The 27,492-nt window shown below is 36.1% G+C and overlaps 1 long non-coding RNA gene and 1 pseudogene across 1 annotated transcript; one reads left to right on the top strand and one right to left on the bottom strand.

Moving 5' to 3' along the window:
* The first annotated feature begins 2,152 nt into the window (after positions 1-2,152).
* On the top strand, positions 2,153-8,793 carry LOC111412532 (annotated as a pseudogene).
* Positions 8,794-11,601: 2,808 nt separating this feature from the next.
* LOC111411853 lies at positions 11,602-20,462 on the bottom strand. Its single transcript, XR_002705916.1, has 3 exons — positions 14,701-20,462; positions 12,674-12,779; positions 11,602-12,588 (listed from the first exon to the last, which is right to left on the bottom strand). It is a non-coding gene; the product is annotated as an uncharacterized LOC111411853 (long non-coding RNA).
* Positions 20,463-27,492: the final 7,030 nt, after the last annotated feature.

The raw sequence follows: 27,492 nt of genomic DNA, 5'->3' as shown, positions 1-27,492 counted from the left end.
ACAGAGATGATCCTTATGGGATCCAGTTCTTGGTGTCGTTTTACCCTTAAGGCTGATTTTTATTTCTGAGGTGGACCTCTTCGGGCTCCAGCCTCTTTCACCAAGGCGCCCTCTCTTGGGCTGAGATTCGTTTACATCTGCTATTGAGCTCATATTCTAAAGTGCCTCTATAGGTTGGTGCCCCTTAGGCTATTTTCTTTTATTCCTTCAAAGGAATTGCCTCGAAAAATGTCATTCATTTTGTCGAGAACTTCGACAGCGTCTTCTACGTGGCGTGGACTAGACCATATCATGTCACATGCCTGGAAACGGTGTAAAATAACACGTATAATGGCACTTGTAAGAATGATGTAATGGGTCGTGACATATTCTAGCCTTAACATTATATACAAGCTATCAGCAATCCCAAATTCAAACGTAGATGTTGAAATAACAGGGATCTAAAAGCGAGACAACTTAATAAACATTTGCATAAGTATCTATCGTAGATGTCGTCTATAGTTTTTGTTAAAGGAGTTGAAGTTGCGTGTCGAAGCTGCCTACTTCAAATAATTATATAGGAAGCTGCGGCCCTCATTTTCTAAAGCTCATTGGCTTGTGTGCGTATCTTTCGATTTTACAAGGCTGAGCTTACGGCTAGTGCATAGTCCTCCTTCCTGGTTAGCCAAATGGGGTATGTGTATTTTGGAGGTGGTTCCATGTGGGGTCTTTCCTTATTATTTTTTGCATTTAGCGGTTCGACCAAGGTGGTTTCATCTTTAGCTCTTCTTTGAACAGACTTCTTTTACATGGCTTGTTCGAGGCTATACATAGGGTAGGGCTATGTCCTCTTTGACCCATTTTGATTCTCCTATTTGGATGGGGCTGAAATTTTGAGCCTCTCAATAGGAGGGTAGGCCTTCATCTTTTGAGCGAAAGCTTCCTTGGGCAATATAATTCTATGAGGCTTATACCTGAGCTGCTTTGATTGGAGAAGGCAGCGAATTGCACCTTTTCGTCGCTACTGTTGAGGGTCAGTTCTTACTGGCTGACATTATAGGGGCTTGCCTCGGCAATTATATACCTTAGCACCTTTTTCCTTAAAAAGAGCTAATCTGAGGTGGCCAAAATTGGTACTCATCCTTTCCGACGAGGCCTTTGTCTTTCTCATGAGGGTAGTTCTTAAGACTTCCGTCACCCGACTATGTCTTTTGGATATGATGGGGAAGGCAGTAAATCACTTTTCTATAAGGCATATTCCTTTGGTTCACTGATCTGCTGCGAAGGTCGGCTCATGTTTGCCAGGATCGTGAAGCTCGGCCTTGTAGTTATATGCCTTATCGCCTCTTTCTATGAAAGGACTTCACTTGGAATGGCCGATTTTTATGAGGGCATCTCCCTGGGCTTATACCTTTCTCCTTACTTGGTCAATCTTGGTCGGCCCGTATCCGAGCTAGTGCAGCTCGTCTTTCACGTCTATTCCTAGGCAAGAGTCACATGTATCTATTGGCGAGCTTAGCTGCGGTTCCCGATTGAAGTTGTCCATGCTGATTTCCCACTGACGAAGGGTCGAACAGATGTGGTCGGCTCAAAGAGATAGGAGAGCATCTAGCCTGAGCAGGCAAAACGGGGGGTCGGTTCTATTTGTTTCTTGTAGGACTAAGCCTATCGAAGACACTGGCCCATTTCCTTGTGCGTTAGCCTTGCTGCATTCTAATGGAACGGTGATCTCCTCAGTTATTCGGCTGGTGACGTAGTCAGTAACCATGTCCACGTCCACCTCTCTTTCTAGTAGAACAACCTCCTCGTTTTGTGAGGAGTTGGCCAGTTAACCTTGCATGCGCTCCAGTAGTTTTCGCATTGCAACGTTTTGCCGGGAGATGGTTCTCACGCTTGCAGTGACGGCAGCTAACTCTCTGGTGAGCCTTGCTACTAGTCTGGGCCTGCTCCTTGACGAGTGTATTTTACTCACGAGTTTAAGCCAATTTTAATTTGATTTTAAGCTAGATTTCACGAGTGTTGAATGTTTTTAATGTCTTTGTTAATGTTGTTTTAAAGGTTTGTTGAGATTGTGAAAAGATACGAAAAATACCATCAATTGAAGTAATGGCATGGATGGGGAAGCAATTATGGATATTAGGGCAAATTAGACAAAGCACAAGTGTTGGACAAGATGCCAAGACGCCAGAAAATCGATAAAGAAACAAAGTGTGGGCGCCGCAGCACCATATTCAGGGTGCTACGGTGCCCACCCCTCTCTGAGCCTCGGCGCTGTAGCGCCGAGAGTCATTATGGAGTGGCGTTGCGGCACTTCTGGCCCCTTTTTGAGTCCATATGAAAACCCTATTATTCATACACGGTGCGACACCTATAAAGGTGGGTTTTTCACACTTTTGAGGGGTTCCACACATTAACAAGCGAAAAACACGTCTTGGGAGAGAAAATGAGAGATTCAAAGGGAAAAAACGACGACAAATTCATCTTGTGAAGCATCAATTGGAAGAGGAAGAAATTCTTGGTGCAAGATCTACTTTTTCTTCTACATATTTAATTCTAAATTCGGTGATGTACTCTAAAACAATTTGTTGTTTCTCTTCTTTCATTATGCGTAGTTAAATCCATTGTTATAGCGAATAATGTAACCATTTAAGATCCTTTATATTTTCTTATTAAAATTCTTGGTTTTTAATTTTTTTTCATGTGTTGATTTTTGCTATGTATTGATTGCATTAAATTAGCTTATCAATAATTTGATGAATTTTGTGAATCCTTTAGGAATAGAGATATAAGTTAGGATTTAGACCATGTAATAAAATTCAATACATTAATATAACGAGTAGAGATACATATACCAGTTATTGCGATCATAATTGAATTCTTAGGACAAGAACTCCTCTAACTAAGTTGAATTTGTATAGAGATATGAAATTTAATTAGTTGAATAGGTTCAATTAAAACTCGAGAGGGGTACATTGAATACAATAGATGAATTCGATCGAACACCTTGAATCTTAGTTTAATATGTAAAGGTGATCAATAGGTGAAGTTATTCTGCCCTAACGTCTTCTAATTATTTGATTTTACAAACAATTGTGTGAATATCCATTTATTTTCTAGAATTAAGATTAAAACTCAAATCACTATAATTTTTAATTTGTTTTCATCAAATATTAGTTAAAGAAAAAAATGAATTACTCCTCAAGCCATTTCTTTGGTGGCGAACCGCGGGGGTGGCTGGCAGCGACTCCTAGATTATTGGGGCACTTTGTGAGGCTATCTCCTCGCCAAAGCATTCTTTAGTCTGTCTTGGTGCGATGTCTTTCTTTGTCGGACTCATGGCCGTCCCTTCTTGACGGATAGCCTCTCTTTGGTTCTACTTCTAGAGTTGTTTTCCTTTATTCAAGGATTTTTGCTGAGTTTATTTGGAGTTACCTCTTTCAACACCTTGATCAGGCCTTGTGTTGCTTTTTTCCAAAAATGTCGCATTTTGTTCAAAGGCTTTTCGATCTTTTCTTAGGAAACTTTTTGGATTCTTTTGCTTTATTTACGAGATTCTCGTGGTTTAGTTGTTCTGAAAATTTTCCATAGACGACGCCAATCTATTGGCCTTCAAAAATGGCCAACAAGTATAGTTGGAAGACAATACACACGTTGACCTATTTTGTGTAGTATTTCTATTGTAAAAAATGTATGTAGAAGAAGAAGATAATGAATAGTGGATAACTTTTTATATATTATGCTCCTTTTTCTTTATTTATTCATTCATCCCCATAAATGATACAAGAATTGCTTATTTATAGTGATCAGGTCGACGTGGTCACCGTTAGATTCAAACCACGTGGCCTGATCTGAGACCCTTGATTCCGCCACCTCTACTTCATATTAATTACATTGACAAACATTTGACAAGAGATCAGCCATCATACAAATCTAAACTGACTTCTCTGACATTTAATAAATGGGCACGTAGCATCAATCAATTCTGGAGACATCCCAGCTAAACCTGCTAAGGGCTTCGAATACTCCAAGGAGTTCGACTACAAGAGACAAGCAAAGGTAGGACCACCTCAGCTGATCTTAGTGTGAAGACCTTAGCATTTAATCGCAACTACTCTCAGATGTAGTTCTTGGATGATCGCCACGTGTAATACAAGAGGTCCAAGTGAACATTCTGTATGACTGGTAACATATTTCATGCATACAATATACATGGTAAAGAAGGATTCAGATAGCCTACTCGACCCCACCTCAAATTTATTGGATATAAAGCTTAGTTTTTTTGCTATTGTATAAGTCTGCGTTGCATGATCAATGATTAAAAGTTTTTCCACATCAGACAACACACACACACAGATCCTTTTAGGCTCTTCCATTGGATTAGTATTTGCTGCGGTGATGCATTATCAACTAAAGAAAATAAGGGATCAAAGGATCATACCTTAGATAAAAGTTTCAGATACTGGCCAGGTTGTGAAACTCGAACGTTTCTCCCATTATGTAGGTAAATCATATCAAATCCCTTATCCCTTCTCGTTTCTATGCTGGATCTAGTGCATTATAACTCTTAACACGGGCTGAGACGTGCCTTGTTAGCGTTATTTGGATCTTCCACATACTATATAGGTTCATGCAGCCAGACAAATAGGATTCCGTGATAGAAGAGAATGTCCAAAGCTTTGCAAATTAGCTCTTGACTATATTAGAAAAGCTGATGGGTCTGAAGAAGACATATATGCATTTTTTGCTGGTAAACCTGACGCTGATACTCTCTTTATAAAGCTGGTGGAAGAGTTTGAGAGATGTATTCTTAGTTACTTTGCATTCCATTGGAAACAGGCTTCTCATATGATCGGTCAGGTAACATAATACACATTCAATACAATGTTCACATAAAATTAAGCACCTCATTTGATATAAATTTTGCTGATTAGGGATATATTATTCATTTCAGGTGCTGAGTGCTAAATCTGAGCCTAAAAAGAAGCTTAAGCACATTGTGATGGCAGCCACCAGGTAGATCTATACAATGAAATTGAAAACTTATGATTTGCTTGGGAAAAAACCATTCACTCGGTATTTAGTTCCAAGAGAATTACCCTATACAGGTTGACTTGCGCTGTATAAGGACTAGGGTAAAGGTACAACATTTGTCCTCACTGCATTGTCCATGGTAGGTGGTCCTCAACCTTTAAAATGAAGTTGGCTCTCATAAAAACATACATCACTTACAAGTTTTAGGCACCAACGCAAGCTGGGAAACAAAATCAAGCTTTGTAAAGTTGGACGTTTCAATGTCCCCTGAATATTTATTGGAGATCTTGTCAGTTACGGTGGCTGAGTACTGATTGTGCAACCAAATGTTGAGGACTAACTAGCTCCTTTTAAGGGCTGATGACAACTTGCTGCTTGGACAATGTGTTGGGAACCAGTAGTGCAGGTTTATCTAAATTCTATCACACCCTGAGCAATAACTATTTAGTGCAAGCATTCTTAACAACTTTCAGATACTCTAGGCCACTAAATTTAACAGTTTCTACTATTTGGGAACAATGTTACAAATTTAACTAATTGTTATGTGCTTTCCTATAATAAATAAGCTAAATTATCCTCGTTTCTTGCTTTTAATTTTTTAATAAAGAAAGCAGAGATTTGAAAGGGTGACAAAGAATCTGAAGGTGGCAAGAGTTTTTACTACCTTAGTAGAGGAAATGAAAGCCATTGGACTTCTATCCCTTGACGATTCACAGTGCAAAGATGTTATGGTTCCCATGGCTCATAAAGACAGAAGCCCTATCCTCTTCATGGGTGGAGCGATGGGGGCTGGCAAGAGTACTGTGCTTAAAGACATTCTAAAAGAGTAAGAAAATTAATATGCCATTAACATCCAAAAGAAAAACATTACGGAAGATGGAGGCTCAAGTATCAAAATCGTGTTTTTGAATAGTTTAAAAGCAAAGTAACTTTGCAGAAAAAATCAGAACTCGAACCTGTGGTCTAATGAAGGTTGGCACTCTACTGAAACAGACCATTATGTTTTGGAGCATTGGGAAATGCAGTAGTGATAGAAGCAGATGCCTTCAAAGAGTCCGATGTAATTTATAAAGCCCTTTGCTCAAGGGGTCACCATGACATGCTTCAAACTGCTGAACTGGTACGTATGTGCTATCCTTGTCTTCTCCAAGCAAAAATCCAGAGCTCTGTTCATCAATTCCAGTCGTGAAAAAGAAAGTACTTTTGACATCTGTCATTTGTAAGCAACTTTTTGGGGGGCATGATACCTTAGTTTTTGCTGCAGATGATACTGAATTATTCAAGAGAAGAATGCACTTAAAATCATGGAGATTGAGGATCCTCTAGTATTTCACACCATAGTATGTTGGTGGCAGGCAGACATCACATCATTAAGAGGTTGAACAGTAAAACATGATATACATGGAGTTTTAAGCACTCTTACTCTTCTTTTTTTTTTTTTTTTTGGGGGAAGAAAATTTTTTTAATGATGTGAAGAATTTGATCTAGGAGCATTCCCTGGATCTATACAAAGTGAGGCTACTAAACCTCATATAAGAAGGAAACAAACAGTCTATTCCAATCTCAGAAGTCAGAACATCTAATGTATCGATTTGTAAATTATGCACAACTCTCAATTTTCCCCATTGATAGACTTGGAGTCGGTCTGCACGTAGGTATTTTTCTCAGTCATGAGTATAGCTCCCGAGGTCTTAATCTTTGTTAAAACCATATCCGATACCTTCCCCACAGGCAAATAATTCATCTTGAGCAGCTATGAATTCATAGCCTCTTCCATACGCAACATACACTGCAATTCTCATCAACAAGTGTGCATGCTATGAATTTCTAAAATTTCTAGCAGAATGCTAGCAGAAAAGGAAAATTCAAGGATCTGCACAATAAGTGCTTCTAATCTTCCACCATTTTCCATCCGAATAATCTATCTTAAGTTTTTAGCATTTATGGCATAAACAACCAAATATGTTAATAGATATGAAATAGAAGCGCAATAGGACTTCTTATAGGTAGCCATTGTCGTCTGCATATATTGTTCACAATTTATGGCAGGGTCCAATGAATTGTATCTTCTAATACATCATCTGGCATTGGAGGAGCAGAAGTTAGCCAGATAGCTTGGCACTTAACTTTCTCTTCCTTGGTCAGTTTAAAATTCTTTTATCAACAATCTCTAACCAGAGCCAACTCTGAGAAACCAAAACTTTTTTTAATGCTGCAGAGAACTAACTGTACAAAGAAAGTGTGATTATCCCATTTTCCATTATCAAAATTAGACAATCATGTGAATTTGGTCAGATGGATCAGTTGTTCGTCAGTTAAGAGTAATGTATCAGACGAAATAACTAAATTTTATACATCAAAACCAAAAGATAACATGTTCAAACTCCAATTCTTGCCTTCTTTCAGAAACTCGCTTGATTTCTCTTTAGATAGTTCTTTTCTGACCCGTCTTTTCTAGTCTATAGAGTTATTAATTTATAATAGTGAGAAGTCTAATATTCAAAAACTATTACCTAAGATTTCAAAAAGTACCCGGTATGCAATTGCAATTGCATTTTGCAGGTACAACAATCATCTACAGATGCAGCATCATGCCTCCTTGTAATAGCACTCAACAAAGGGCGAGATGTGATCATGGATGGCACACTCTTACAGGTGCCATTTGTTGTGCAGACAATAACCATGGCCAGGAATGTTCACCGCAGGTACCGCATGGGAGATCGTTACAAGGTGGATGCAGATGGAACTGTTACTGAAAAGTACTGGGAACAAATTGATGAAGAACAAGAATAGGATGAAACTAAAAAGAGAACGTCATACGGAATAGAATTGGTTGGGGTCGTTTGTGATGCTTATTTAGCAGTTATCAGAGGAATAAGGTACAACGAACATAAAATGTTGCTACTATTCTTATTTCCATATATTCATTATTAGCATAAAATGTATGGTAAAAACACATCATGACCTACCGTTTACCCTTCTGGTGACTTTATATTGTCTGTGTTCGTCATTTATATTTAAAGAAGAAAGATTTATCTTTGATTAGCTTTGTCTTAAGAGAATTCAGAGAATCGATGTTGTTTCTTCCCTTTCATAGGAGAGCTATAATGTGTAGAAGAGCAGTGAGGGTAAACTCACAGCTAAAATCGCACAAGAGATTTGCAGATGCATTTATGACATACTGCCAATTAGTAGACAATGCTAGACTCTACGCTACCAATGCATTAGAAGGCCCGCCTAAGGTATCATTAGCTTAAACAAATATGTTGTTTTTCTTTGCAATATCTACCAATCTGTTCGTGATTTTCTCCAGATATATCAGTTACTAACATGACTATGATTGTGAAGTTAATAGGATGGAAAGACAGAGACAAGACTTTGTTGGTTGACCCAAATGAGATAAGTTGCTTAAAAAAGGTAGGAAGGTTTAATGACGCAGCAGATTCCATATTTGAACTCTATAGACGCCCTAATCCAGCTTTTGAAGCAAGCTCGATTTGGAAAGACATCGTTCTGTCGCCTTCAAGGCTTAACATCCAGACAGAACTGAAGTACTCCATTCAGAAAGTTGAAAGATTGAGAGAGTGATTTGAAATCGTGACAATTGTAATTTCAAATTTCTCATTTTGTTATGCACGTTTAAGATAGTGTGGATCTGCAGGGGTTAAAATTTGGAAGGGTGTTCAACCGAGAGATCAATTATTTGAGTTGTACTCCAATCTGACTTCACTTTTTGACATGACAAATTTGGAAAAGTATGATTTGAAAATAAGCAGTTTCTCTTGTCCATGCTCTAAGATATGAAAACAGAAACTTACAGGCATTTAATCCAGGTCACTTTAAAAGTAGGGAGCAAAATCCCAGGCATATATGGAACTTCCCAACCTTGTACTTGAAATGTTCTAGGCATGGTAAAGAGAAGTTTACAGGCTTCTATGGTGACTGGTCAAAACAGAACACGGGCATCTTAGAGTTGTCATCAGGGTAAAAATAACAAATTGAAATTAGAATAACATAGAAAATAACTGAAAGGTGATAAAAAAAGATGTTCAGTAAAAACTATTCTTGTTATCCAGAGACTATGTTCCTCAATATTTTTCTGAGCTGCTGACTTGTCATCAGCAGTTAATATTTAGAGTTAACAAATTTCTTATGATAAGCACAAAAATTACCTTGGACTTTCTCTTGAGCTTCCTTTTCTTCACTTCTATTGGTTGTTTCATTCATCTTTTCATCTACAAGCATATGGACTATGGCAACTGCTTCTATGGACATATAAACACAAGAATCCCCCCCCCCCCTTCCTTTAGAGAACAATTGTGCAGATAACATACAATGTTAATCCATATAACTCATGGCAGAAAGCACAAAAACCTGAATTTTTATAGGCATTAGGAATACACTGAAGGTGACATTAACTCAGAGTTGACACGGTTCTTGGTAAAGCAATTACCTCTTGTTAAATTCTCATATTTATGACCAACTAAATTCTCTGTATAGGATCTAGATAGAAGATCAAACTTATATATGGTCCGAACAACTGTGCATAATTGCATCGACCATAGGAAAACTTGAATCTTTATGCAAACCTTTCATCAAAACAAAGAGTGGGCAAAATGTCCAAACTAAATCGAACTAGAACCGAACCCAACCTTGCAGTTTGGTGTTTGGTTAGGTTCTATAAAAAAATCAATAGTTTTGGTTCTTCGAACCGAGAACCATTTGATTTTGGTTCCGATTTGGTTCTAATTCTAGAACCGAGAACAAGAATCAGAACTAGAACCAAACTTAATTTTAAATTTTATATTTTTATATATATTAATTAGTGGAGATCCTAATTTTGTATTCATTGAAAATAGCCTATTAATTGTGTACACCCTAATTTTGTATTTATTGAATCATTTCTCTTTCACTCCTTTTCAATTTACACAACGCCACGGTAAGTCGACACTGTATTTCATCACGTGAGTGGAGGAAACTCTTTCAAGATCGAAAAATGGAATTGGTCAATCACTTAAAAAGCCTTTAAACAACTTTTTCACCTCGATTGCTTGATGAATTATTTGTGTTCACAAATGGAGGAAAATCCAATAAACATTCATGGTGATAGGAACCTGGAAGTAGCTGTTAGAGTTCTTCTGGTCTGGTCTTCTGCTGTTGCCTGTGTTCGCTCTTGTGAATGCTGCTGATTAGAGATTGGTTAGACAGCAGATCAGATAACAGAAATATTGCTACAGGATTTCAGAAATGGAGTGTGATAAATTGTATTATGTATTGAATGCAAGAAAGTTCAACTGTAAATGAATTGATAAAATGGAACAGAAATGAAAAACCCTCCAAGGCATTCGAGAGGCCTGGAACTCTCCTACTAGACTCACAGACTACTCAATTAATGAATCCAATCCCAAATCCCCCTTATTACATTCATAGGCATTCTATTATATTTCACTGCTGCTGGTTTTACAGGTGATAGGCTAGCTGCTGGAGATGATGCTCCTGCTTTGGATTGCTCAACTGCTGGGAAACTCCTGCTAATACTACTGTTGAAGACCGCAATCTAGCTGATCAGTAGAAGTGTAAGAAAACAGTTCTTTAATAGGATGATGTAGGCTTGATATGTAAATTGTAAAATATCACTCGGCATTTAATGGAAGATTAAGACAATTTGTTAATGGAATGAGTAAAAGAAACATAATTAAAGAAACAAATCCAATGCATTCAAAAGGCTGGGAACTCTCCCCCTAACTCAACAAACTACTCAATGAATGAATCCAATCCCAATTCTCCCTCTATTACATTTATAGGCATTCTATTATATTTCTATTACCCTTTTACCCTTCCTCTAACTAACTAAGAGGGAACACTCTAAAATAGTTGATAACTTGGCTGTAACTTTATTGGATATCTATCACATGAGTGTTTAAACAGTTAATGGTTGACTATAAAAGTGGATTGTAAAAGTTTTGCATAATTCATAATTTATTGTGGGGGTAGGCCATCAAAACTGCCACAATCAATTTTGTGTGTCATTGTTATTACTTGACAATCTTTTGTATAGAAATAAAAATTGTTTTATGTATCCAAATTATGACTATATTTTGTTTGTTTGTTAGGATTTTTGTGATCTTGATGATTAATAATTTGAACTTACTGAGCCCACATTTGGCTTCCATTATTTAAAATTTTAATGGCTAGATAGGTCTTTTTTAAGAATGTGTGGTCAAAAAAGAAGAAAATGTTTTAAAATTACGTGTAATATTATTTTATTGGTGTGTAGTTCAAAAAAAAAGAGAAAAATAAGCCATAATTTTAATGCAGGTCAAACAAGGACTGAATGTTTGATGTTTATTATTCTTTTATTTAGACTAGTTTTTACCCGTGCAATGCACGGGCTGGGATATTTTGATGATAATGTTAATGTGTTCAATGTTGAGAATTGACACGAGTGCATCAATTGAACAAAAGCCGATGAGTAAATATAGATGTTATGATTTTGTATTTTAGACAATGATCACCAAAATTGAAGGATGAATGTGAGCGCTAAAGATAAGGGGGTATAGCGAAAAATTAAAAATAAAGCAAGTAAAACTTAAATTAAATTAAATTAAACAATAATGTTAACTCCAAATATTAACAAACTAATTAGCATGTTCCATTCTAGTAATGTCTTCGGTTGATCTTTAAATGGTGGTCCTGGGATTTTGTCACCATAGCTATAAAATAACATATCGTTATTTTCAGTATCATATACATTTGCCAAATTCAAAGGTTCGAGATATTATGTAAAGCTTATTTTCTGCAACACATATTAAAGCAAACTTATGATCAAATGGAATTAGTATACCTTTCATGGTAGCAGCCTTGGATTCCTCATGAGCATCGTGCAGTGAAATTGCAGATCTTATCATTATTATGAGATGAAAATTGTCTTAAAAACATTCGGGAACCCACATTGAGAGTTCCAATTAAAAGTTGTGCTTCTGTTTTATCTTATTAATTTTATGATATATAATCATTTAGAGTACGATTTGCCACCTAGAAGTATGCTCCTAGTACATCAAGGACATACAAGGAAGAAAGCACAAACTAATTTACCCAAGACTAAAAGAAAAGAGAAACAGGATAGCCAAAAATAGTGGACGATATGATATGTTTAACATATTGACCTTAGACTGCTAGTAATTGTCAAGATGATCCAAACTTTAGAGAACAAATTTTTCTTCTCATTCAAGAGTGAAATTACGAGAGAAGGTAGGAATGATGATGTCCATTCTTATGCATATAATAGATATTTCTATACAACATCAGTAGATTGTGATTATATCAGTAGAAATGACATAGAATCCCAGCCTTTCCTCCATTATCACATTTCTTTGATTTAGCATTTGAACTTACAAGATACAGAAACAAGAAGAACCTAACTCTATACTAAATGGAGGAAAATTCAGTAGCTATAGATTTGGATGGGAAACCACTTGCACAAGGGTTGAAAAACTACTGGAGCAGTAGACAAATGAATACCTAAAGCTTTCTGAGTAGCTTATTGAGTTTTTCATATTGTTTCTCTATCTCTTGAACCTAGCAACAATGAATAAAAGGAAAGTGAAAACTTTAAATTGAACAAAATAAACTAATGCACCACTCCTTGTCTTCTGATGCACACCTTGTTAAAAAATTTGTCCCGGCTTAGTTATCCTGAATTCATCGATCTTGTCATTCCCATTTCAATCTTTTTTCTGGAAGATCTATCCCCAGAGGTCGCAAATGAACTGTCAAAAAAGAGCACAAACGAAAAGGAAACAGTTTAGCCTTCTAGATAGCCCTGCTAAGCAAACATGCCAAGAGAAACACTTATATGGAACATTTAGAAACCAAGAAAGTAAGTTATAAGTTGCCCTTTACATCTGCAAATTATAATGTACTGACGTGCCTGAGGAGAGATCTCAAATTCAATGATTCGATACGTAGAAACCTAATGATTTACCCTTAAGAGTTAAAGAAGAGTTGAGTTGAAAGATAAAGCCAATAAGAATAATAAAGATGCAGCCTGACTCTCTGCCTGGCACTACTGATTTAAATTTTATTTTTGTTTCTAAAATTATATAAATAAAATAAATATAGAATATTACGTAACATGATAATATAACATCTAGAATCACTACTTGAACCTCACAATCTCAGTTTGTTGAATGAAATATTAATGCAGAGGATAAAGTCACCAAAATAGATAGATAAATGGAATGTACATAGATGGTAGCAATAGCAAAGAAAGTGGAACCAGAAATGAAGATCCAGTAGTTGTAAGCTAGATAATGTGAACGAGCAAATCGTGGATAAGAGTTGGTTTCATTTGAAACTTATGTTAGGTCATGCAATACTGGCCATTTTACCTGGTTTCCTCAGAAAGAGTATTTTATACCCCTAGATCTTCTCTACCTACCTACTTGTGTCTTTAATACCCTTTTGTTTAAGCTTGGAAGAACAAGGAAGCCCAATCCCAAGTATTTGGCTATGTTAGCCACAGAACCAGAAGGACCAATTCAAAGGTGCTGGAAGTTAGGACTGGAAATATATGATATGTTCCTCATCTTCAAGTCCAAGTGAAGGAGAACGTGGCTTGAGTTTAGGTGGGAGTTTGTTTAGGAGTCTAAGCTTTAATTAAGTCCTTGGATAGTAAAGTAGGCGTTCAATTTGAATTGATGGTAATCATGGTTTGTCTCGGGCCCAAATTGGAGAATTTCTATTGCAATTCACTATTTTTAGCTTGTTTCATTTAATGTGCTCCAATAAAGTCCTTCATGTAAAGTTCTTTTTGGGTTGTCAATTTTCAGAAGTTTAGATGGAAAATAGTAATCAGACTTTTCAATAGGCAAACTGCTTGTAATAATTTTGTCGTGTGTCTGAAATAGGTTCTTCAAGTGTATACGAAGACTTGGCGATTATTATTTTCACAAAATTATGTGAAATGTTTATGCTGTAATCATTCTGACATAGATGTTAGCAGGATTTTATGGTTTAGCATTTTCCTTTAAACTCCAAGATAATGGAAACTGAATGATTTCTTTTCCATTCCCAATCCAACATTTTACACAACCCTAACACAAATATTCACTGTTTTAGAAGCCACAGTTAAAAGTTTATGGCATCTCCTAATGAGTAGCAAAAATAAGGGCACCAGGATATCTCTTCATAAATAAATTAGAAAGTCATATTCGAGGTACAAAATGAGAAGCATAAATATGGATTTGAAAGCTTCTATTTGTCCTAAATGAGCTGTTACGAGGTACTTCAGTACGTCTTCATTTTCAGTAGTTAATAAATCGATTATACTATTCTAGATTACTCAACTTAAGCTTATAAACATATAGGCTACTACAGAAGTCATTATAAGGGTTGGTAAAAATTCTATAAAATTTCATGTGATCAATTTCTCCACTGGTTTTCTTGAATAATGACAACACATTTAAGGAATATACAAACTATTTGCATTACAATTGTAACTAAGACGTTGAATCAAAGATGTGGAGCAAGAGAATTGGAATACAAATGGGATTATAATGATCACCTCCAAAACTTAAGTAAACATCAACTTGACAGCATCATTACAAAAAGAAGAAAAAGAAAAATTGATAAGAAATTGTTAAAATGGCAATTCTCTGATATACTTGATGTTTAACACAAGATGGTTACATGATGGGTGTTTCAGAAGCTTCTCATTGTCGGTTTCAACATCAATCATGACAAGGAGTACCTATTAAAGCAAGAGAAACGACAGTAACAACAGTAGAGAAAAACAGGACCAAAGTATATCCAGAATAAAATGAAGATCAAATTAATTAATGAATATAGGCATCCATTCCAGTAATTCTTTTACCGTGTTACAACTTTTGCTTTACGTGATGCGGACATTCCAAAGTAAAAGTTACCGAATAAAAATGCATTGTCTTACAATTATACGGTAAAAGAATATTAATAACACTGTCAATCATAAACATGAAAGGAAAAAACATATGAGCTTAGAAATCTATAGTAATGAGCCATATGTTGTACACATGAATTATATGTTTATTTCACTTCAATTTTCTACTTATAAAACTACAAACAAAAAATTGTTATGATAGGGTTTGGTAACATTGTCCTTCTTAGCAGGAACTGGATATGGCAGAGGCTTCAAGAAAGGTTCGGGCATGAGATAGATAGGTAAATAGCTTTCTTAATGTCATCTAAAAGTGCTGTGTTAGAATCAAATAAGTTGGAAGAGTTAAAAAACATCTGAAATGATTTCAAACAAGACAGATGAAGATTCTTGCATGGTTTTGGAAAATCATCAAATTCATCCATCAGAAAATGTTTAAGAAATTCTTTCCACCTCAATCTGACAATCTCTTCCACATAAGCAATCGACTCATTGATATCAACCCCTAGATTTTCATTCAAGTTGAGCAATACAAGATTCATTTTTCCATTTGCCTTTTCTCTCAGTAGTTTCAAATAAAATTGAGAATTTCTAGTCATTAACAAACTTAAAAAGCATATACATTGTAAAGACAAATTTAGGATATGAATAATCCTATATGAGTTTTATTCAATGATATGTACATGAATTTATAATACAATGAAGGTAACATGAAAGGAAAGATAATCTCCTAAGAAAGGAAAGAAAAAACTTGCCTAACTAATTTTTATTTAAACAAGGTATATAATCAATCATAATATACAATAATAAAGTCCCATAATTTCGGGATTTCTTCACTCCCCCTCAAATTGGATCATAAATGTTAATCATTTCCAACTTGCAGATGAAATCATCGAAATGTTGTTTAGGCAGCCCTTTGATGAATACATCTGCAGTTTGTTCTTTGGTAGGGACATAGGTCATGCATACAGTTCCGTCCTCAACCTTTGATTTGATGAAATGTCTATCCACTTCTATATGCTTGGTTCGATTATGCTGAACAGGGTTGAGAGAGATGTTTATAGCTGGTTTATTATCGCAATATAGTTTGATTGGAAGTTTCATTGTAACTTGTAGTTCTTCTAAGAGTTTTTTTAACCACAGTCCCTCGCACATTCTTTGAGCAACTGCTCTAAATTCAGCACCAGCACTACTTCTGGCTACTACATTCTGCTCCTTACTTCTCCAGGTTACCAAGTTTTTCCATACAAAAGTACAATAGCCAGTAGTCGATCTTCTATCCTCTATTGATCCTGCCCAATCGGCATCAGTAAATATTTCTACTCCCCTCTTTTCATTTTTCTTAAAGAAGAGTCCTTTGCGCAGAGTACTTTTTAGATATCTGAGAATTTCGTATACTGCTTCTAGATAAGCTTTCTTTGGAGAATGCATATGTTGGCTTACCACACTAACTACGAATGCAATATCTAGTCTAGTGTACGATAGGTATATTAGTTTCCCAACTAGTCGTTAGTATCTGTCCTTCTCAACAGGTTCTCCAGAGTCTTCTGATCTTTTTCCTGCATCTATTGGAGTATCGCTGGGTTTACATCCAAGCATCCCTGTTTCAATTAGGAGGTCCAAGACATTTTCTTTGTGAAATACTGATACCCCTTCTTAATCTGGCAATTTCCATTCCAAGAAAATATCGCATAGGTCCCAAATCTTTCACTTCAAATCTGTGGCAAAGTTTTCCTTTAGTCTTTCCATCTCAATTGTATTATCTCATGTTAGAATTATGTCGTCAACATATACAATTAGTATTGTCTTTGTCCCATCTTCAAATAGTTTAAAAAACATGGTGTCATCAGACTATCCTTATCGATATCCGTGTTTCTCAACACTCTTGCAAATCTATCGAACCACGCTCTTGGTGACTGCTTGAGGCCATAAAGGATTTTTTTAGTTTACATACTTTATTTTCTTCATTCCTTTCACAAAAACCTGATGGTAGTGTCATGAAAACTTCTTCTTCTAGTTCCCCTTTCAGGAATGCATTCTTGATATCAAATTGTTGGAGAGGCCAATCCAGATTGGCAGCTAATGATAGGATGACTCGAATTGTGTTCAACTTTACTACATGTGCAAATATTTCTATGTAACCTATGTCATAGGTCTGGGTATATCCCTTTGCAACCAGACGGACTTTATACCGTTCTATAGTTCCATCAGCTTTATATTTCACATTAAAAATCCATTTGCATCCAACGGGTCTTTTTCCTTCGGGAACTCCGTCACTTCCCAAGTTTCATTTTTTTTCTAACGCCTTCATTTCTTCCATGACGGCTTCTTTCCATTTGGGTGTTTCCAAAGCTTCCTGGACATCTCTCGAAATTTCTGTATTATCAAGGTTAGAAACAAAAGCAAGGAACCATGTAGAAAGGGTATTATAAGCTATAAATTTTGAGACGGGTGGAGTGTGCATGACCTAGTTTGTTTTCTGAGAGCAATAGGCAGATTCATGTTAGAAGTTTCAACAGAATGCTCATGCTGATCTGGAACTAGCATCGGTTCCGGCTCTCTAGGTGCTTCAGGTGTTAGGTTGTCATTGTACCTTGATCTTGGTTTTCTTGAGTAAACTATTATTTCTTTGTCATGATTCTTTCCATCTCCCTCTGAGTTTAAGTTACGTTCTGTAAATGGCATGTTAGAACAAGATGGTGTTGGAGTCTGAGGGATAGAGTCAAATGTGGGAGAAATATCAATTTTCAAGAACTGATCTTCACTTGGATTTTCCCCCTGAAGAGAGGTTCTTTGAAAATAAGTAATTTTCTCAAGGAATGTGATGTTAAAACTAAAAAGAACCCGTTTTGTGATAAAATCATAGCATTTCTAGCCTTTTTTTGTAGGTGAGTATCCGATCAGTACACACTTAAGTGCCCGAGGATCTAATTTATTCCTTTGATGAGAATGGATATGGACAAATGTTGTACATCCAAACACTTTTAACCGTAAGTTTGAGTTAAGGTGAGAGTTAGGAAAGATTTTTTGGAATTTTTAGACGGGAGATTCGAATTTAAGAATGCGACTTGGCATTCTATTTACGAGATAGGCCGATGTCAATATGGCATCTCCCACAGAATATTTTTGGCATATTTATAGTAAACATTAAGGCACGAGCAACTTCAAGAAGATGTCAGTTCTTTCGTTCAGCAACTGCGTTTTATTGGGGAGTATTGACACAAGAATTTTGGTGAATTATCCCATTTTCTTAAAGATAGTTTCTTAGAGTGTTATTGACATATTCTGTGTCATTATCTGTGCGTAAAATTTGAATTCGGGTTTGGAATTGAGTTTGGACCATTAAATGAAAATTGATAAACACAGAACGAACATCAGTTTTATCTTTAAGTAGATAGACCCAACAGATTCAAGTATGATCGTCGATAAACGTAATAAACCATTTTGTGTGGGTACGATTAGGGGTTTGTGAGGGGCCCTATAAATCACTGTGAATCATAGTGAATGGTTTAGAAGGTTTACATATTGAGTTTGGAAAGGAGGAGCGTTAATGTTTTGTCAGTTCACAAAATTCACAATGAAGATTATCATGAGTTTTATTTGAAAATATGAAAGGAAATACACGCCTCAAATATTGAAAACTGGGGTGACCCAATCTATAATGCCATAACAAAATTTCACTACTCTTAGGGACAAATGCAGAATCAAAGCTAGCAAATTGGCGTTGTTTACTCACATCAATCTCGTCAAAGTAGTAGAGTCTCTCACACTCCTTACCACTGCCAATCGTCTTCCCCGATGATAAGTCTTGAAAAACACAGCGAGAAGGAAAAAATTTAGCAAAACAATTAGAATTTTTTGTCAATTGACTAACGGATAACAAATTGCAAAACAGTTTTGGAACATGAAGAACAGATTCGAGCATAATTGAATGAGAAATTTTAATATTCCCTACTGGAGAGAGTAAGCCATCAGCAATTTTGACTTTTAGGTTACTAGCACATGGCGAATATGTGGAGAACAGGTGGTGGGAGTCCGTTATGTGATCGGACGCACCGGAGTCAATGATCCAGGGAACTTAGGATTGTATGATATTGCTTAAAGCTTTTCGAAGATTACCTTTGTGGGCTAATGAACTTGACGGATTGTGTGTAGAAGACTGACTAGATGTTTGGAGGCTGGAGAACATTTGATAGAGTTGCTCCATTTGTTCAGAACTGAATGCACCATTTGGAGAGGAATTAATTGTTGTCTCGGCTTGATATCCTCGGCTCTTAGCCTTTTGTCTTGGTTTCCAATCTACGGGCTTTCTATTTATTTTCTAACAAGTATCTTCTTTGTGTCCCGGCCTATGACAGTGTTCACACTAGGGTCGTCCCCGTTGTTGGTTATGAATTGACCCATTTTTCATTCCCCGAGATGATCGGCCTAACATTCCCAATCCATTTCCAAGTGTTGGTCCTCATCCTAACCCATAATTAGCTTCTATTTATGACCCATTAATTTTTGAAGAAAGGGGTCCACTTTTGAACCCATTGCCTTTTAAAAATAAAGGCCCAATTTCGGACCTAACTTGTAGGCCCATTAGCTTTAAAAAATCCTGGCCCATTACCCTTCACAGACAAGTCCGAAATCTCGCTTTCTTCAGTCGCCTCCTTCAGCATAATCTGTCTTCGCGTCTCTTTCGGGCGTACTTCTGCAAATACCTCACGTGTCAAATGTAGCTGTTGCCGGCCAAGAATCCGGCCTCTCACATCATCTAAATAGCGATTCAGCCCAGCAAGAAACTCATATACTCTTTCATTCTCCACTTTCTTTCTGTATCTGCTACTATCGCCTGGGCACTCCCATTTTTCTTCGAAGCTTAAATCGAGTTCCTGCCAGAGGTTAACCATTTCCATATGGTACTTCATGACTTCTCTTGATCCCTGTTTTGTCTGCCATAGGCGAGTCTTAATTTCAAAAATCTGTGATGCGTTTTCAGAGTCGGAATATGTTTCTTTCACGGCTTCCCATACATCCTTTGTTGTTGGAAGGAACAGGTAAGTCTTCCCAATGGACGGCTTCATGGAATTCACGGCTGTCACCATTGAGCTTTCAGATTTCGACTTTTGAAGGAGGGCAGCGTCCACCAATTTTTTTGTCTCGCTGGTAAGGTAACCAAGCTTACCCTTTCCATCTATCACCAATTTAATTGACTGGGCCCACTCTCAAAAAAAATTCCGTTGAGTTTCTTGACTGTAAGTTGGAAGGACGAGTTTTCGAGTCCATAGGATCCCATTGAAGATTTTGCCTCTGTTCCAAGTTGAGATGTTTCGAAGATTGACTCTTTGCTATTGACGATGGAGTCAGCCATTGATACTTAGGTTATAGGGACGTTGGCTCTGATATCATAAAGACATATTTAGGATATGACTAATCCTATATAAGTTTTATTCAATGATATGTACATGAATTTATAATACTGTTGATACACAAAAAGTTCAGCCCAACTCGAATGGCCCAAAGAATGAAGCCCAATTGGAAGATCCTCAAAATCAAATAGCCCAAAGAACGATCCAGTCAGGCAATGCAGGATAAAGGCCCAAATAAGAAAGCCCATGAACGCGGAAATACCATCGTCCAAGGTTGCAAGTCGCCCAAGATTTGAGCGAATGAATTGCCATGCAGTCGCCCAGAGTTGTGACTCTGCTCTCGTCCAAATATTCAAGTAGCCCAACATCTTAGTAAACATAAGAAGTTATGGTTATCCAAAAGCACAGTTAATGAAGCAGTTATTGGGTAGTCCTATCACGTTCCACGATTCAAGGAATTCAATTGAAAACGGTTGAACGACAAAAGTAGTGACAGCAGTTAGAGAAGGCAGTTCCATAACAAGTTGGCCACTACAAGGAAAGTAGACGGTTATAGAGCAATCAAGCGGTTTCTTAAGCAGTTGATCACGAAGAAATCACCCATGGAGTATAAAAGGAAGAAAAAACATAGAGCAAAGGACCCCCCGAATCAAACACTCTCAAACAGAGAATATGTAACTTTCAATTTCTTAGTTTAGATTTAAACACTTCTTTTACAGTAACTCGTGTGCTTGCGCCCCTTGAAGGCATTCTGTTTTTACTTTCCAATTGTAAAGTCATCGCCAATAAAAAACGCCCCTTTTTGAGATTTTGTCTCAAGAGGTTTGTCTCTTACACAATCGTCTGATCCCTTTTTAATTGTTAGCGACTAACCCGCGCGAAACAAATACAATGAAGGTAACATGAAAGGAAAGATAATCTCCTAAGAAAGGAAAGAAAAAACTTGCCTAACTAATTGTTATTTAAATAAGGTATATAATCAATCATAATATACAATAATAAAGTCCCATAATTTCGGGATTTCTTTACATTGCATGCAAGAAAATTTTCTATTATCAATTACCTGATAGCTCCGAGTATCATTCAACTATCGTATTATAGCCATGAGCAATTTCGTGATGTTCTAATATTTTGCAACTTTAAGCTTTACATTTGGTACTATGCCAGAGTTCAATAAACACGCTGCTGGAAGAGCAAGGGCATGTGCGAAAATTGATATCACACCAGTTTAAAGTTATTCATCCAATAAAGATATATACTTACAGTGACTCCAAGTTTTTTCCACCATCCATGAAGTAAATATTTCACACCGTTCTTAATAGGGGATCACTTAATACTTTTAGTGACAGAATTTAGCAATTGTGGGAAATTTATGTTAAAAACTTATGAGATCTCAATTTTTTCCCTAATTTCACTTCTTTCTTGTGTGTTTTTTACTTTGATGTGATGTCGTTCACAAAATCATCAAGGACATTAACTATAGTCTCACTGAAGTCCTTTGCCATTCCATGTGCAAGGAAGTAGTTACCATCAATGGCTTTGTTTGCTAAATACTATATAGTATCAATATATCGTCCACTTTATTGTTCAAACTGCATATTGAGTAAAGAACTTAGGGAAAGCACCTTTTAACTGTGTCTGTCAAGATTTCCAGCTCACTGTGATAACCTTCCATGTCATCGAAGCCATCAGCAACTGTGACAATTATTTCACCTTTTGCCACTATCAATCGAACGATGGAATAAAGAGGCAGGGAACCGTTGGCAACAACAGCAAAGTATACATATATATTTTCTCTCCTAAATCCCATGTCACTAAGTCATCATTTCATCACCATTTCATGGACGATTTGTATATCACGAGCCGAGAAATGTTATTATATATTATCCACGTTTAATGTGTACAAATTGTAATGATCAGTTATTTGCACATACCTTTTTAAGTTCCTCTAATTCATTTCTGAATATCAACTGTTGGAACTCATAGATTTCCACTACAAGCTGCATTGGATTCTTGTTGTCGAGACAAGATAACCTAGTAAATTGTATTAAGAAAAATTAATGTCATTTTCTTTATTTGAATATGTTAAATGCAGGCTAGTCGAGCATACATGTCATCGATGTACCTGTAATATGAGACCTTCCCAAAACAATATGGGGTGACTTTATATTTTTCGATCCACTTCCTTTGGTCGATGATCCAGTCGAGCAATCTATGGAAGGTCCAACTCATGCTTAACCTATCGTGAAACCATGGTTTGATGTAATCAGTTATAATCGTTACATAATTTTTTGATAGGGGAAGGGGAAAACTGGTCATGTACCACATTTAGAAATCCCTTAGATAGTACAAATATGATCGCTAATTCTTTTAATTGATTTTCTAGCATTCTTTTGGTAATTTTTCTTGCCTCCTCTAATTCATACTTTCCTAGAAATAATAAATATGAGACTGTGTGTATACACTACACATCATTCTAATGAATTCTTCATAGTTTTCTTCCCAATGTGCTTCTAAATATTATGAAATTTGACTCACTGCACTATTTACAAGCAATAAAATGTCTGAATTAAGTAACGATTTTGAAATTCTACTAGGATTTACATCATATCCTTGCATTCAAAAGAGCAAAAGGATAACAACTCCTTATATAATTTTATGAGTGATAAAATGTTAGTTTTTCTTGCTTTACCCTGTGCTTCTTCTGATCCCTGAATAAGTGAAGGCCAAAATTCCCTCTTACTGTTATACATAATTAAATTTATTTTCGTTAGGAAGCGAATCATGCCAGAAACATGTACAGACGCAAAGAAGATCAACAAGTTATAATAATATAGTTTGCACTTTGTACATTTACTTAGTCACTGATGCGAATTTGGATCATTCTTGTGTTTACCGATTAACTACTAAACAATTTACGTCTATTCAAATAGCTTTGTCAATGGATGGTGTTCTCCTTGGCCAGGCCTAGCATGAGCCCAAGAATTGTAATTTTGCGTTTGTTTCCCTCGGCCATTGCGAACATTGTAGACCCATAGATAAAAGTAAATCACCCAATTCTTAATCATTTTTAACATAATTTTCCTTGGTGTACTCGAACATGAAATTTATTTAGATCATTCACTAAAATTCAAATCTACAATCTTTTCAAATAGGATAACTTTTTTACGCAGGAATCAACACATTGCAGAACCTCTTTGATCTACTAAATCAATCACACGGAGTCCACTGACTTATACATGAGGATATCTAATATCATCTCAAAAACTCAATCATGACTTAAGATTTATAACATAAGAAACAGTAGAAAAATTCAAAGCTTGCCCTGCAAAACTACAATTGGATTCTGTTCTCCCTACCACATAATTTCATTGGCCTTAGTTAAAATTTCCATCACGACAAGAAGAATTAAACAAAGAATAGACAATAAGAACATCATTGGAACAAACTTTAGGAATTTAAGGTTCGACTTCTTAAAAGATCGAACAAAAAAAGGAAAAGAAATCGTAGATTCAACAATAGAGCTCAAAAAATCGAAAGAAACATACAGGAGAGGAAGAAATTAAAGCAGTGAAGATTATTCTTACAGGAATGTCTCAGTTGATTCAAATTCTTTGGAATTTCTTTCTAGGATCGCGAGAGCACCACCAACGTTGAATAGGCTAGTGCTTAAGGATCCCCACAGTGGGAGGAACAAAACCGCTGCGAAGAAGACTGAGCTCTTGACTGCTCGTGTCTACCTCAGCTGCTTTCTCCCTCAGCAAAATCGCCAGCTCTTTGTTGTAATTGTTGCTGCTTCCCTTAGCAGAGGAGTTTCTTCTTACAATTTCGTCAAGTATCTCAGATCTTTGAGAATGAGTGAGGATAGATTTCTTCGTTGATGGAGAGACGAGTAAGTTTTGAGAACAAGCGTCGGATTTTCTTTGGTGGTCAAGATTTCATTTGGACCCTCATATAACCCCCAAATGTGCACTGTAAAATGAACAGTGTGTGAAAGGGAGGGTGACATGAATGAACAGTAAATGAAAATCCTAGAAGGGTAGATATATAATATTAACTTATGGATATTGTGCAAGTTTGAAAATTCTAAAAATGAAACTAGAATCAAGCTAAGCGAAACCAAACTAAAATCGTATGGTTCAGTTTCTTGGTTCCATATGTTGAGAGAGAGAGAGAAAAGAAGAAGAAAAAAACACCATTTGTTTACATTATAAAAAAATAATTAATTTATAATTCTGTTCAATTCTCTTAGAACCAGATGCAAATGGAATTATGTCCACCCGTAATCAAAACATTTGTTGTCAACTAATGAATGTTTCTCAAATCAAAAAATTGAACAGTAACTCAACAAATCCCCTTCTTGACATTAGCCAATTTATCCAGTTTTATTTTATTGCTCTATCTTAAGAAGAGCCAACAAGTACAAGAGTTGGACACGACACGATACAAACAATAAGATGTGCCATTTTTCAAGAGTACCGGCATGAAGGATCTGTGACACACTAATAAAAATAATTTTTATTTCTATTTTGTATTGTAAAGTAAATATTTTATTAATTCCAACGAGCCGACAATGTATCAACAATTTTCTTAAGAGGTCCTTAAGCACACAGCCAAGTGAAAGCAGGATTATTTAAAGAGCGCCTTTCTGCTCCATGTGTCACCTGGCCAGTTAAAATTCACCATGTGCATGAGATAGCAGGTACCTTAGATGCTCAGAAGACACATAATGGTTATCAATGGAAAGTAATCATAAGCTAAGGTGAAAACTCGAAATGCAGGCACATAAAATTCTTCTTCTCAATATAATCCTTCTAAAGTTCTTATCATGAATGAAAATCTAAATTGAAATTGTTTCACACATTTAGGTACCATTAACAACGGGTACTTGAAGATGTATTGCATAGAAGTAAAGAGAGCTGGGGAGAATTGCTACAAGGGTTCCCTGTGAAAAGAAGAATCATATAAGATTAAAAATTAGTTCTACATGGGCTACTAAAGGACAAACATCTATAAAATGAACAAAGTAGAAATAGGTATATTCAGCTTAATGTATGATCATGCAAGAAGGAATAAGATAACAAATGAGAATACAAGCCAAAAATAGCACTGTGACCGATTCACAATAAATTGAGTAAAGGACAAGATGGATAGTTGGGACGCCATGCATAGACTTAAAACAAAAGTGACGTGATATTAGCGCAAAAAGGTTAAAAGGAGACATTTTTTAAAGTTAACACGGCCAGTTATGGTCACATGAATCATCCAATCGAACTACCACAATGTATCGAATAGAATGAAGAAAAAAGAACATGTAGCCAACCCATATTATTAGGAAATGCACCGGAACCTCAAACTATTATTAATTTTCTTTCTTCTCCTAATTGAAAAAAAACAAATAGATGGAAAATGAAACAGCTCCTGTTTTTGTTCTTATCATGAATAAGAATCCAAATCTAATAAACAGTTATCTAATAGTACAATGCAGGGTCCCAAGATCACACAATCACTGGAATCAAAGAGAAGGTAGGCGTAAACAAGAGAGCAAAAATTGATTGAAGTATGATGGATAAATGAAGAAACGTGAAAAGTGTAAGCATTGCAGATGAATGACAAGATATTTTAGATACCAGCAAACATATCATGTGGTCTAAGGAAATATGGAAGAACTTACAAGGAATCATTCCAAGCGCCACCAATGGGTCACTATCACCTGATATTGAAGGATGAGAAAGGAAATGCTTTAATATAGGGGCAGCTGAACACCTTAAATATGTCAGGTTATAATACATCTCAGCAACCTTGTAAAAATTTCAAGTATTCAACAAGACGAAAATTAATGAAAATGAAAAGACAACCTGAAATCTGCTCTTCTTTAATCTGGATACTAATAAAAAACTATGAGTGAATATATGCTATAAATCATCTTCCTAACACCAATACTTTTCTCCTACCATTGTGATGAATCCATATTTAGACTTTGCTGATTGTTTACAAGAATGACAATAAATCCCATCTTGGAAATTTCATACATATCATGGCTTGCCAATCTGTATCAATCAACATAGCCCCAAGTTTAAATGATGCCGCACCTTTGTAATAATCACCAAAGTAAATGCTAAATTTCCAATGAGTTAATTTAACCAATCCTCACACAACTTTAAAATTGTTACCACTTACTCACGCATCTTTGACGGGTTACTCATTGATCACTCATCTTTCTATATGATTACTCATCCATCACTTGATAAACTTCTCTCTCTCCAAATAAACAAAAAATTACACGTGGATAACATTAATAATATGTGGATAACATTAATAATAAGTGGAAAATCTTCTCTATTAAATCTGAACACGCTGAAATCAAACCACGACTTTTCTTCTGGGCAAATCACGCCTCTTCTGTCCTGGAAGAGAGTATTAAAAAAAAACCTTGTCAATTTCTTCAAAATTTTGCCCGAAATCAGCGTCCAGGCTTGCGATTCTTCTATTGTCTGCATAATGGAGGGCATAGGTGACCCACAAGGCCCTCATATCGACAATAATTGTATGGAAGATGCATTGCTGGAAGATGAGCAAGAAAGATAAAAAGAAGGTAAATTTCTATATTATATTGTTGGAACACACTGTGTTTCCTTATGGGCATAAAGTAAAAAAGAAAAAAAAAATTGGATATTTATTCAAATGATTCTAAACTGAATATCAATATTTTAATCAGATTCATTGAAACCCTAGCCATACTTTTGTTGCAACGCCTGAGGCCGAATATGTATGTTCCAGAAATTAACTACGAAACATTAATTCTAGTATTTTTGCATTTTAGTGACGAACAATGGGAGTGAAGATTTCTTGCCAGTTGAGTGCCAGTTAAATGACTCGGAGGATGATGTGGACGATGGTAGCTTTCATTATCACAGAAATGCACCGGAAAGAGTTGTGGTTGGTCTGAATGCAAACCTTGAATTGCAAATTGCTGGTGAAGATAATGGCTCGGAATTGGATGATCCATATTATGCATATTCTAAAGAGGAGTTGCATTCTGATCATTCTTCAGGTGAGGAAAATGATTATCGTTTCCCCACTTACGATGTTGAGATGGAGAAGTTTAATCCACAACTAGAGGTTGGAAAGGAGTCAAAAACATAGAAGAATTTAAGAAAGTAGTTAGACATCATAGAGTAGTCACTAGGCGTAATTTGAAGTTTAAGGCAA

The sequence above is a fragment of the Olea europaea genome, chromosome 16, assembly GCF_002742605.1.
Source record: "Olea europaea var. sylvestris chromosome 16, O_europaea_v1, whole genome shotgun sequence".
NCBI classification, from domain to species: Eukaryota; Viridiplantae; Streptophyta; class Magnoliopsida; order Lamiales; family Oleaceae; genus Olea; species Olea europaea.
Note: the sequence above shows the minus strand (reverse complement) of the source record. Positions and strands in the feature narration are given on the sequence as shown.